Raw genomic sequence first — 13,172 nt, 5'->3', positions numbered from 1 at the left:
CATGGGAGATTTGTTTCTTATTGATTTATTCAATAATTATAGATATAAGTAATACATGGGTACTTATTTTGTACTTTGGGTTATAATACCTTGCTTCATCTTTGGCCATTGGGACCTGTTTTAATTGGATCCTATCCCCCTTTAACATACCTCCATCAATATGGGTTTTTAAATTTATTCCTGACTTTCTAGAGATGAAGTACTGCAAAATCCTCCAGTATCATCATGTATTTCCTGCTTCAGACATAGAACCAACCATTTTTTTCAAAGGTTCCTGTTCCTCATTACTACAGGCATCATTCTAGCTTCCTCCCCTTGCTTATCTATAAATTTCCACTCTAATAGTAACAAAACTGACTCTCACCATCTTCCATCCATTTACTTAATTATCCAATTGCAGTAAACAAATATGGCAGCATTTGAATTGTTAACCTATACTTCCATGGGAAACAACTTTATTGACCAGAGTACAGTATTTCTGTGCGGTTCCTGATTTTGGTTTTATGTTAAAAGTTTTTGTACATCAGAAGTCACTCTGTGTTACAGAATTCTGAGCCTTAACATACCATGTATCTACCATTACAGTATCATGTAGAATAATTTCACTTCTGTAAATATCTTTTATGACTCACCAATGCATCCCTCCTGCTCTCCCCTAAACGTCTTATGATCACTGATCATCTTTTTGTCACTATACTTTTACATTTTTTTCAGAATGGCATATATTTGGTATCATGTAGTATATAGTCTTTTTAGACTGACTTCTTTCACTTAGAAATATGCATTTGAGGTTCCTCCATATTTTTCTATGGTTTCATAGCTCACTTCTTTTTATTACAGAAAAATACTTCATTGGGATATACCACAGTTTGTTTATTCATCTCATATTGGAGGATATCTTAATTGTTTCCAGATTTGGCAATTATTAATAAAACCTCTATAAACATTCCTGAACAGATTTTTTCATGGGCATAATTTTTCAACTTAGTTGGTTAAATACCTAGAAACACAACTGTGACTCAAATGGTAAGACTATGTTTGACTTTGTAAGGAATTGCCAAACCGTCTTCCAAAATTGTACCATTTTGCATTCCTATCAACAATGAATGAGCATTCCTGTTAGGGTTTAGAATACCATGTGAACGGGACAGGTTACAAAATTATGGAGGGGAGGTGAACACAATTCTGTTAAAAACATCTAGCTAGAGAGTTGCTCTATTACCTTCCTTTTCCTTCTAGAATTCCTTGGTTCTTGTATATTCTGTTTTTTTTTTTCTATTCATTTTTTTCTCCTTGTACTTCAGTTTAGGAGGTGTTGATAGGCATATCTTCAAGCTTACTGATCCTTTCTTTACACATGTCAAGTCTCTTGATGAAATCATCATTTCTTCATTTTGGTTACAATGCTCTTGATTCTTTTTATTCTTTACTAGCATTTCCATCTCTCTATGTATATATTACCCATCTATATTTGCACTCTATATACTTTTTCCATTAGAGCCTTTAACAATAGTTACTTTAAATTCCCTGTCTCATAATTCCAAATGAATCATATATGAGTCTGGTTCTGATGCTTTTCTTTTTTATCTTTTTAGATTGTGTGTTTTTTCCCCTTGCCTTTTACCATACTTTGCAAATTTTTGTTGAAATCCAAACATGATATATTAATTACACATATGCCTTTAGTGTGAAATTTTTTGTTAATTTTCCAGGAGTTCAGCTGTTTTTAATGTTTTTGTTACCAGGCCCTAGGCCAGAGGCCTGACTCTGGGGTCCCACAAATCAGTCACTAACCCCAAAACCAAATGGAAAAAGTAATGGTACAAAGCAGGAAAGGAACTTTAATCAATATGGCCATATAGGGAAGTCAAGTGAGATCAAGTGTCTCAGCTTTATCTTTGGGGATAATGAAATGACCTTTAGGTTTAAAGAGAGGAAAAATTGGAGCACAGGCAAGAGGTATGTGTAACTGAGCAGTCTTAGTCAAACTGTGGTATGGCTGATCATTATCTCAGTTCTGGATCTTTGAGGTAGCTTGGGGAAGTTCTTATCACCTGAGGGACAATCTGGTTCTCATGAAAGGTTTACTCTGCTTAGGAAGACAGCTTCTGTTCTTGTCATAGGGGGATTATTCCCTGTTACCTTATCATGTGATGAACTTTCTGTTAGTCTCACTATTCCTGGAATCCAAGGTAACTGCAGGTTTAGGGAAGTAACTGGAGATTTCTACTCTGGGAGGTCTGGAACAGGAGGTTGTAAGGCCTACAAGTTAGATATCCATGCAAATCTTGAAAATACCTTGGTCATTCTTATTTTGGTGAATGTTAGAGTCTGTAAACAAGTCAGGATGGCACCTGGCATTTTGTCAGGGGAATATTAGAGTCTGTAAACAAGTCTAGATGGCACCTGGCAAAATGCCAGAGGGAGTGGTTTGTGAAGTAAAGCCAGCAAGCCATTAAGTGTGGAGATTTCTTATTGGTTGACTGATGTATCTAGTTTATGCTAATTAGCTGTGTGGAATGTATAAATACCGCTCCTGTCCTACAATAAACGGCTCCTACTCCTGCTGTATCAATCTACACAAGTTGCTCGTCACCACCCCGGTTATTTTGCTGCAGCCAGGCTGCGGCAGGTGAATTGATCTTGAAGAGGGATAAGATAGGTAATTTTAGGGACTAGTTTTTACATAGACACTCCTTAAGTGATTAACATGCCTACCATAGACTGAGATGAGCAGGAATCTGACCCAAAATTTAAGGTAATTTAAGATAATAAAGAAGACAGAGACAAAATGAAGGCAGAAATGCCAAGCTTTCTTCTGCCTTAAATCACCTACCGGGCATCTGCAGGTTGACTTGAAGATCAGTACTTTTAGCAAAAGCAGCCTCTAATTCTGGGTTATATTTTCTGTAACTGTTTTCAAAGCCTTCAGTTTCTTCTTGCTTTATTTATTTATTTATTTATTTTTTTGTTGTTTTCCTCCCCTGTTGTCTTTTCTAAGAACTGTATTTTAAATAGAATGCACATCTTGCATTTTTTTCAGTTGTAATTCACTGTTGTTACTTTGGAGCCCCGTTGGTTTGGTGGCAAAGTGTGGGGAAGTAGTCTATAATCTTATAATCTCAAATAAATCTTATAATCTCAAATCTCAGACTTTTAGTGAGTCCAAGCCCCTGGACTGTGACATTCAGAAGTGTCATCCTCATCCCCCCTTCCCCCCATTCCTGTTTTTGTTCTCCTTATAGGTGAGACTGAAAGGCTAGAAGGAACTGCAGCTGTCTAATTACTATTCCTTCAGGTAGATAAGACTCTGGTAGAATTTACTCCTTTGGATCAGCAGGGCTTTTTTGGGAGAATGTTTTGAGCATCCTAGAAAATGGCTATTTTGGCTCTCACCCCCTGCTGAGGCAGGAAAAGGTTTCTTTCAGCACTTTACCTTGTTAACCTCGTGGGGTTCCTGGACGTATGCATTTACAGAAGTATGGGTGCTCCTCTAATACTGACTTTCAGGAGTTTCTCACAATGAAGCTAATTCATGCTTGGTTTCCAGAAATTTATCAAAATGGCGTTTAAATATTCGCACCAGTTCATGGGCCCAACACATTCTACCCCTCACAGGCTGATCTTAGTTGTAAGTCCTTGTATTGCCCCTTTCCATATTTCAGGCTATTAGTTTGCCCTGTGACCTCAATTCTCTGATGAGTCCAGAAAAAGTTGTTAATTTTCAATTCTTTGCAAGTTGGAGCTGAAACAGGAAGTCTCCCTGTCTGATTATTGTTAATTTTAGAGCCATCTTAAAATAGGTCTGCTAATTGGCCTTTTGTTTGATAACCTCCCCTGTTCCCGGTCTTCTCTTTTTTCAGATTGAACACAGTTTAGGCCATTATCCTATATTCTCCATCGATTCATAAATCAATGTTTCCTCCTATTCTTTTGTGTTCCATGTTTCTTGTATACTTGTTATCACTTTGATTAATATTTTTAAATAAGCTTAATTTATTGTCTTACATTCAAGAATATATTCATCTACCTCATCTTTTATGTCTACTCTTGTAATGAAATTTCTGGAAAAAAAACCAAAAAGATATAGTCATCTCTGAGATGTATATTTTTATTTTTTATTTTTTGTATATTTTTAAATACAGTAATACTCCATGGAGTACTCAGTAAACATTGTCAACTAGGTCTACATCTATTAGATCATACCTAGGTATTAATTTTATACACAATTATTGTATAATTGTCCAGCTTTTTTCTGGCTAGTTTCTTTTTTGTGTTAATTCTTTTATCCCCACCTCCACTACTGGGAATTGAACCCACTGGCAATCTACCTGAGCTATATCCTCAATCTTTTTTAATTATTTTTTTTCTGAGAGAGGATCTTGCTAAATTGCCCAGGCTAGCCTTGAACTTGTGATCTTCTTGCCTCAGACTCCTGAGTCATTGGGATTAGAAGCATGCACCACTGTGCCTGGCCCCACTATAGTTTAATTTTTTTTCTTCCTTTAAAATAGCTAGAAAATAATATGCTTTGTGGATGGATAATTGCTAGCTGAAATTACATAAGTAATAAGAGGGTAAAATTAAGTCTCCAACTCCAAAATAGTCTATTTCTACTATTGTTGTTCATTAAAAATAGAAAAAATTAGAGCAATCCAAAATATCTTAAACATTCCTTTGCATAGATAACAAGCAGATTTTTCTATACAGCTTCACTGAAAAGCCAAAAGAATAGAGAATAAATGGTGGTAGTCCAGGAACAGTTGATAGTGGCAATTAATATTCATAACAACCATCGTACAGCTATAAAATATTACTGATTGTTATAGCTAGTATATAAAATCCAATTGACTTCCTCAGGATTAGTACAGTAATGTCATTACAGTCTGAAAATCATGTTATAAAACTGTAATCATGCTGGCCTAAATAAAATGAGAATTTGTGCCAGAAAATATTAATCCGTTCACTTCCATTTTGCATTTGACTTAACTCAAATGCCTCCTATCTAAATCATACATCACATAGTCTTATCAGAATTGTGCAAATTTACAAGAAAATGGGAGCACCAACTCAGGCGCCACCTAGAGGTTGTTACAGAATATTCAAAGGCTAGTACTGTTGAAAACTGTTGGTTATTAAGAGAAAACCTATAAGCAACTTTCTGGGATATAAGACATGTAGGAACTAGGTCTCAAAAGGAAAATATGGAATTGAAAGAGCTATTTAATTACCATTTGTATGTTGAGTAAAGTGTTCATGTCAATTAATGAACTTCTGTGCATTTAGATTTAATTTTGTAGTTTTTCTATGCACCCAATCAAATGAAAAAAAAAAACTTATTGTGAAAAAAGCTCTTTCTGAATTTTTTAATTCTTCAGGGAGTATTTTGATGAAATAAAGCCCCTCAAAACAAGGAGTTAAATGAGATCACATTTATGTCCAACTACCTCTTATCAGTTATATAATCTTGGGTGGATTATTATGGTTGAAAGTGTGGGTGCTGGAGGTTGATTCCTGGATTTAAATTTTCTCCATTTCTTTTTCCCCTGGTTCTTTTCCCCTCCTTCACAATTTAATGACTATTATCCTCCTTGCTTCTTCCCTCTCCCTCCTGCTCCCCTCTACCTTCGCCCTCCATGTTTTTTCCTTCTTTCTCCCAATCATTGCTATCTTCTGTCTTTTTTTTTCTGTTTCTGAAAGGCATTCATGAATTATGCTTTTTTTAACCATTCACCAAATGTTAACAGAACAGCTATTTAAAGTCTCAGGTCTTTCATTAATGTTACTTTATTATCATTAATTGTGATGAGTATCTGTCATGTTTTCTATCTACCCAACCTATTTTTAAAAACTTTTTGCTATATTTAATGGATTTGCAAGCTTTTTAATTCAATGTTTTCTCCACACCTGCCTTTGCAGCCATCACAGGCATATGGATTGCAAATAGAACTCACTCACATGAGGTTCAGATTTGCAAGAGGGCAATTTGAAGGAACATCAGCATGCTGACAAGGTGATATAAGTGTGGTCCCCAAAAGAGTATACACTTGACTTCCAACTATGAGGAATATAACTGACAACAGGGCTCCAGTTGCTGCCCTCTGAAAGCCATGCAGCATTTGCACTCAGGCCAACTTCCCACACAACCACTCAATGAATGCCTATTCCTGTCCTCCACTGACTGATTTCAGAACTTCCACAGACTGCTTATCAATCTAGCACATCTTCATTCACTATCCCTCCCTTTCCCCTTTATTTAGAGTTAGACCTGGTGGAGATGATGGCACTCCTTGCTATTTCATCACACTCCCATTTTCTTTTACACACACACACACACACACACACACACACACTTATCCTAATAAAATCCTTGCATGTTTAATTCTACCATTGTGTCTGCTTCTAGAGAACCTATATTAACGTTCAGTTTTTTTTTTTTAAAGAGAGAGTGAGAGAGGAGAGAGAGAGAGAGAGAGAGAATTTTTTTAATATTTATTTTTTAGTTCTCGGCGGACACAACATCTTTGTTGGTATGTGGTGCTGAGGATCGAACCCGGGTCGCACGCATGCCAGGCGAGCGCGCTACCGCTTGAGCCACATCCCCAGCCCGAAGTGTTCAGCTTTGAGGGAAGGCAGTAGGTGCATGGTTTAGTCTCTGGTACCAAAGTAGCAACATTTGCAGAAATTTAAGGCCCTGGTATCTGTGATTGATGAGAGCTATAGTAGATGATTCCTTAACAGGGATGAGTTTTTTTTTCTTTTTTCCTTTTTTTTTAATTTCAGAGACACAGACTTATTTAGGAAAGCAGATACACATTTAAGGGAGAATGTAATCTACTTTCAAGGAGAGATGGAGAATAGCTGGGAAGTTCTAAAATATGGATTGGGACATTTCCCTAGAAGCTTAGCCTCAAAACTTATTTTCTAGCATTCTCTACACCTCCATGATATTTTCTGTGTCCTAATGTAAGTAGAGTTTGTGATTAATCTGTCAAAATAAATTTTTCTTCCTTACGACTAAAAATGTTTTATACAAAAATCAATTACAAAAGTGGTCATAAGCAACCAAATCTCAGAAAAATGGAGAAAAGCTGGAATATATTATCTGAATTAACTAGGGCTGGTGACTTCTAAAATTCAGCTACTCCTAAAAGATGGATCAGGGTATTACATGGTACATACACAGGGGCAAAAGAGCTAATTCCATTAGGTGATACAATTAACACCTAGAGCCACTTGGAATACAGTGTCCATTGAAGGTAAGGCTTTGAGTGACCAAGTGGTTACAACCACAGGAAAAAAATATGAAAATTGTGAAAAATGTAAGGGCGTTGGGATGAGTTGGTTGCTTCTAGCTGGACTGATAGCTTAAGAAAGAGAATCGAAGATTCAACCTTCTAAAATCTCAGCTCATAGAAAACAGAAAACCAGATACTATGATCATAAATATCTCTTATCAAAAGTTAATTGCAGGGGGCTGAGGTTGTGGCTCAGTGGTAGAGTGCTTGCCTAGCAAGTGTGAGGCACTGGGTTCAATTCTCAGCACCGCATATAAATGAATAAAATAAAGGTCCATTGACAACTAAAAAATATATATTTAAAAAAGTTAATTGCAGTGTAAGATAACACAAAAGCAAACGCAAAAGTTGATTCTCTGGCAGCTTCCTTACATCAGTTGAATTCACAGCTGTGCCTCACTCATAATGAAGTTAGGGGAAAGATTGGGACCCCAAGAATTGGCATGGGAACCTATGAAAGGATTTAGTGACTGAGTACCCCAAACTCACAAGCTTCCCGAGTCTCTCTTCAGAATAAGTATCACCTGGTCCTTTCTATGAAAAGGCCTCTCCTGCCTTGAGGTAAGATAGCAACCCTGTGAGTATCTTCCCACACAAGTTACCTTACCAAGATAAGGCAATTCTTATTCTGCCATACTTGTACCATCTTCCATTGTCTCCAGACTTCTATCTGCAATCAGATCACAGAAAATCCAAGGCAGGCAAATATAAAATCAAGAACCAAACCTCACATACCCAACAAATTGCAAGATTTTGCTAACTTGTGTTGACTGAAGGGAGGAAGGATGGAGAGAATATGTATAGTAATAGATTCTAAAAGAGATGAGAGGAGATTATATAATTTTACAGTGACCTAAATTTATCTATGTGAGCATATTTACTAGTTTCTTGCTCAGTGTTTAGGAAAGTTAGGTTGATATTGTTTGGTTGGTTGACTAAAACTTGCTATGAATGTTTACCAAATGCCCCTCTTATGAGCCCTGGATTAGCAGGTAGACAAGATGTCTTACTCAGTGGACTGATGGAAAACACAACTCAGCCAGAGCTAGATTCTATTGTTTGAAACTGAGAACTCTTGCTAATACAATGTGTATTTTTAATTTCAGAGTTCTCCAGGAAAACAACCATTAGGATGTATGTGTATATATAAAAAAGGAGATGATTTTAAGGTATTTGACTCATGTATGATAGAATCAAGTTCAAAATTGGCTGGGTGGGCTGGGAGATTAGAGACCCAGGAAAAGCCAGTGTTTCATTTCAACTCCAAAAGCTGTTTGTTTCAGGGTTCTCTTTTCTTGAGACAGGTCAGTCTTTTGTTCTATTTAGACCTTCAATTAATTAGATAGGACCCACTCACATTATGAAGGCCAATCTGTTTTACTCAAAGTCCACCAATTTAAATTAATGTAGTCTAAACACATCTTCAAAGCAACATTCAGAATAATGTTTAGCCACAAATTTTGGCACCATGGCCCACACAAATTTAAATATAAAATTAATCATCATAGCAGATAAGTAAAGCCTTTACAAGAAGACTTCTGTGAATCAGCATTATAAATTAATAATTATTTCTATACATAACTATGTTCTTTTTATAAGGTATCAAAAAAGTGAATGACTAGGACTTTGTAACTTGAGTTCAATTTAAAATACTGAATTTAAGTGCTACAGAATTCCCTACTTCACATTTTAAAAATTGCTTGTTTTAATGGTTAATAGAATAGAAGAGCACCAGCCTAACATGCTTATTCATAATTCTTTTTTTCTCCGTCAATATGTTTTTTATTCAGAGATTCCAAGAGAGTAAACTTGGTATTCATGGCACAGATATAAATAGAAGCTTGTGAAAAAATAATGGGTAAACATTAGAACTTGAAAGTTCTGATCCATGGAGTCATCGGGCTATTGATCTTGCTTGTTTATATTTGTCTTACCATTGGAAGCCATAAGATATGCCACTTTAGTGTGTATTACTAGATAATAATTGTGAAATCAAAGAATAGATAATATGCTTCAGTGAGAGGCAAGCAGAAGAAAATGATTGAGATTTAGAGAACATATTTTCCTCTAGACAAATGGCGATTTAACAATGAAAGCATAATCTTTAAATTTAATTCAGTCAAGGTTACTTTTTCATGATGTTATAGTGATATAACATGATATTATACTATAGATAATATTCTTATAAAAATTTATTTGCCAAATATATACACTCAAGTGAGATATAGAAGGAATCAGTGAATTAAATTATTCTGTTGAAAGCAACTGTATTAAAATAAAAATCTGCAGAAAAGGATGAATTAACTATATGCATTATGATATAATTATTTGACCTCCTTTGAACTGAGAATTTCAAGGTCTAGGAAAGCTGAACAACAAAAAAAAACTATTTAGTTTTACTGAAGGCTTTATAAGTGGACCCTTTAAACCAAGCATAGATTCAATGCTCAAGATGATTATTACTTAGTGACTCACAACAAGTTCTTGGCCAGTATTAGAAGTGGTACACTAAACACATTGGCTTTTACCTAGTTTCCCATGTCAGAACCCACAAGTTCTCCTCAATCCAGCCTTTGAACAAGTTGGACTATTCCAAAAGTTGTAGCAATATTAATACAAATTTAACCTTCATGGTACAATGCATCAGAACAATTACTACTTAATTACTATTTTAAATCACCTTCAAAAGTATATTTATACAGCAGGGTATTACAGGGTAAGACATCTCTTTTCCTTTCACAGTTCATAAAATGCGCGTGCAATTCATGGCTGTTGCAGTAGATGGCAGTGTTTTAAAACTTCCTTCATTTGCAAATAGAGTAGTTGAATGACTATCTCTAATTGGGCTACTTATATATAGATCAATCTATACAAAAAAGTCATGCTTTGATTCTTGCATTTATTACTTCCTGTGCAAATAGTGAAAGGCAATGAAACTTGAGTTCAAACTATCTGTGTACTGAGGAGTTGCCAGATGATACTTGGGGAGTATATGACATTCCCTGAGACTTGGTAGCAGGAAAAATCAGGGTTCAATTGTGCCAATAATGGCCATGAACAGAGACCAATAGAGCCTAGATGATATTAAATGTGTTTAAAAAGAACCCAAAACTGACAAATAAAGGTTTATATTTCACACAAATACCAGACATTTAATAACCTCAGCAAAAATGAAATTATTCTTTTCATTGAAAAACATTCCTGACATTCAGATTTACATTGAAAATCTTTATCATATGCTTTTGACTGAATATTGTACACCATGATCAATATGCTATTTTTTTCATTGACTATTACAGACATGTGTGTCTCTGGTTTTTGCCATTTCCATCTAGAAGTAGTTATTTAAGATTCTCTTTTTTGTTTGTTTTGTTTTGTTTTCTTCTTTGCGTCTTTTTATCCTATAGCTACAATAAAAACAAAATTTTCTTGATTATTCCTGTAAATTAGCTCCCTATATTTGGAGGAAAATAATTTCTGGAGGGCTCATACTAAATCAGTATCGCTCTCAATTAGGTATTTTGTAGAATCCATTTCTCTAACCCGGAGTTTTGTTCTCTCTAATATTGCCTGCATGCAAAATACTAAACATTTTAATGTCAAGTCATGAGTGGTGATTCTGGAAACTGCTTAATTCACACTCAGATTGTGGTTTTTTGTATTTAAGGTCAATTCTTGTGTCATGCTGTTGGTCCCATTTCCTGCTGCTTTTTGGGGAGTTTTGCTGTTATTCCTCATATCTTTCTCTCTCAACCTTTCTTTGTTGATTGGCTTCTACATCTTAGCTTGTAAATATGTTCACTCTTGCCCATTCTAAAATAATAATTAAAATTAAAACTTTCCTTTGATTCATATTCTCACTTGGGTTACTGACTGTATTAATATCTAACTTGGACTACTATAACAAAACACCCTAGACTAGGGGCTAAAACAATATAATTGATTTTGTTTTTTGTTTTTTTCTTTCTCAGATCTGGTAGCTTGTATTCTAAGATTGGGTTACAGAATAACTGATTCCTGATGAGGGCTCTATTCCTGATTTGTGTATGGCCACCTTCTTCTTTTTTATTTTTAAATTTAAAATGATACATCAAAACATAAAAATCATGCATATTAACAGGATACCATGTGATGTTCACACACACACACACACACACACACATATTGATATTGTGTAATCAGGTTAAACATCTGTCTCCTCAAACATTGTGATCACTTCTTTATGGTGGAAATATCCAAAATACTTTCTTGTAGATTTTTGAGATATGTAGTTCATAATCACTGTTTATGATCACCTTGTTGTGCAGCAGCACACCAGAACTTCTTACTCTTAACTGTGACTTAGTACCCGTGGCTTTTCTGGGGTAGACAGAGCCAGCAGTCTCTTTCTTTCCTTATAAAGCCACTAATCTCACCCCACCCTCATGACCTAATCTAATTCTAATTTTCTCCCAAAGACCCTATCTCTGAATACCATCATATTTGGAGATTAGGCTTCCACATATGAATTTGGATTGGAAAGGGACACATTTAATTCATAACATTGCCTCTGTTTTCCTTCCTCTGGAGATTTTCAGATGGTATTTTGGAAAAGAAAAACCTTCACTTTTGCCTCCATTTTTCACCTCCCATTTCCCTACAACCCTCCACCATTTTGTTTCTATCCCCACAGGGTTCCTAAAATCGCTAAGATCACCAATGGATATTGTGTTTGTCAAGTCCATGGACTGCTTTTCAGTTCTTATTTTAACTTGACCATAGGGTCCAATGCTGTTTGCCATTTTATTCTTTCTTGGTTTCCCTTTCTGGCTTCACTTTCCTCTTAACTATAGAGTTTTTCCTTCTTGGTTACCTTTAGATTGTTTCTTCAGTGTCCCAAATGTCAGGATTCCATTCTAAATAATCATCTCTTTTTAATTTGTCTTCTCCCTCAAGTCACTCCCAAGCCTTAAATGACTGAGTATGTACTGTAGTAGGCATTTCTCAGATCTTCCATGATGCAAAGGGAAACTGAATCATGGACCAGGTTATTTAAATATTTTTATCAGCTAGAATTGAAGTTTGACCCTTATTGATTCTCTTTCTTGTCATTTGTAGAAATATAAAACAAGTCTAGTCTCTCATTTCTCCAGGGAAATTCTTCAAATATGTATTTTTTCAGTCTCTATCATGGACTTTCCTAGTTTTCTCTTCTCCATCCTTAGCAGTGGGTTATCTATCATCTATTGCTCTTCAGTTACTATGATCTATAGGCCACTCCAGTCACCACGGGATACTTCAGTATTTGTTAATCTCGTTTTTAAAATGTGTTTTGGAGCATATTCACATTGCTTAAGGCTGGCTCACATGAAAATTTTTCTCACAATAAAAAACCTGTTTCCAAGTCACATGTTCAAGGTACAGTTTTAAAATTTTGAATGACTAATACAGGGATTATCATTTACTTCTGTTAAATTTTATACTATAGATTTTAATCCAGTATTATAGCTCATATTGAAGTATTGAATTGCAATTGTGTAATGTATGGCATTTATGGTGGGAACATCCAAAATACTGCACAATGTCTTTCTACTGCACAAGTCACCATTCCTAATTTTGACCTCTGAGATTTGGGTAATCTTGCTTTCTGGGACTTTACCAAGTCACTGACATTGCTGAACAGGATGAAGTTAAGTAAGTGCTCCTCTCATATTATAGAAAATGCTGTCCTATTGCAGTGCTTGCGTGTTTTATTCAAGACTCACTCAGGAAGTGGACTGACCTATACAATATCACTCATAGCACCAACTGTGGCTGTGCAAGCTCCCTTGACTCACCAACAATGTTGTCATGTCAACAATCCAGCCATGGTACTATCATGAAAAATCACCAAAT

Source organism: Urocitellus parryii, chromosome 3, assembly GCF_045843805.1.
Source record: "Urocitellus parryii isolate mUroPar1 chromosome 3, mUroPar1.hap1, whole genome shotgun sequence".
Classification (NCBI taxonomy): Eukaryota; Metazoa; Chordata; class Mammalia; order Rodentia; family Sciuridae; genus Urocitellus; species Urocitellus parryii.
The sequence above is the reverse complement of the archived record's forward strand: the minus strand, read 5'-3'. Positions refer to the sequence as shown.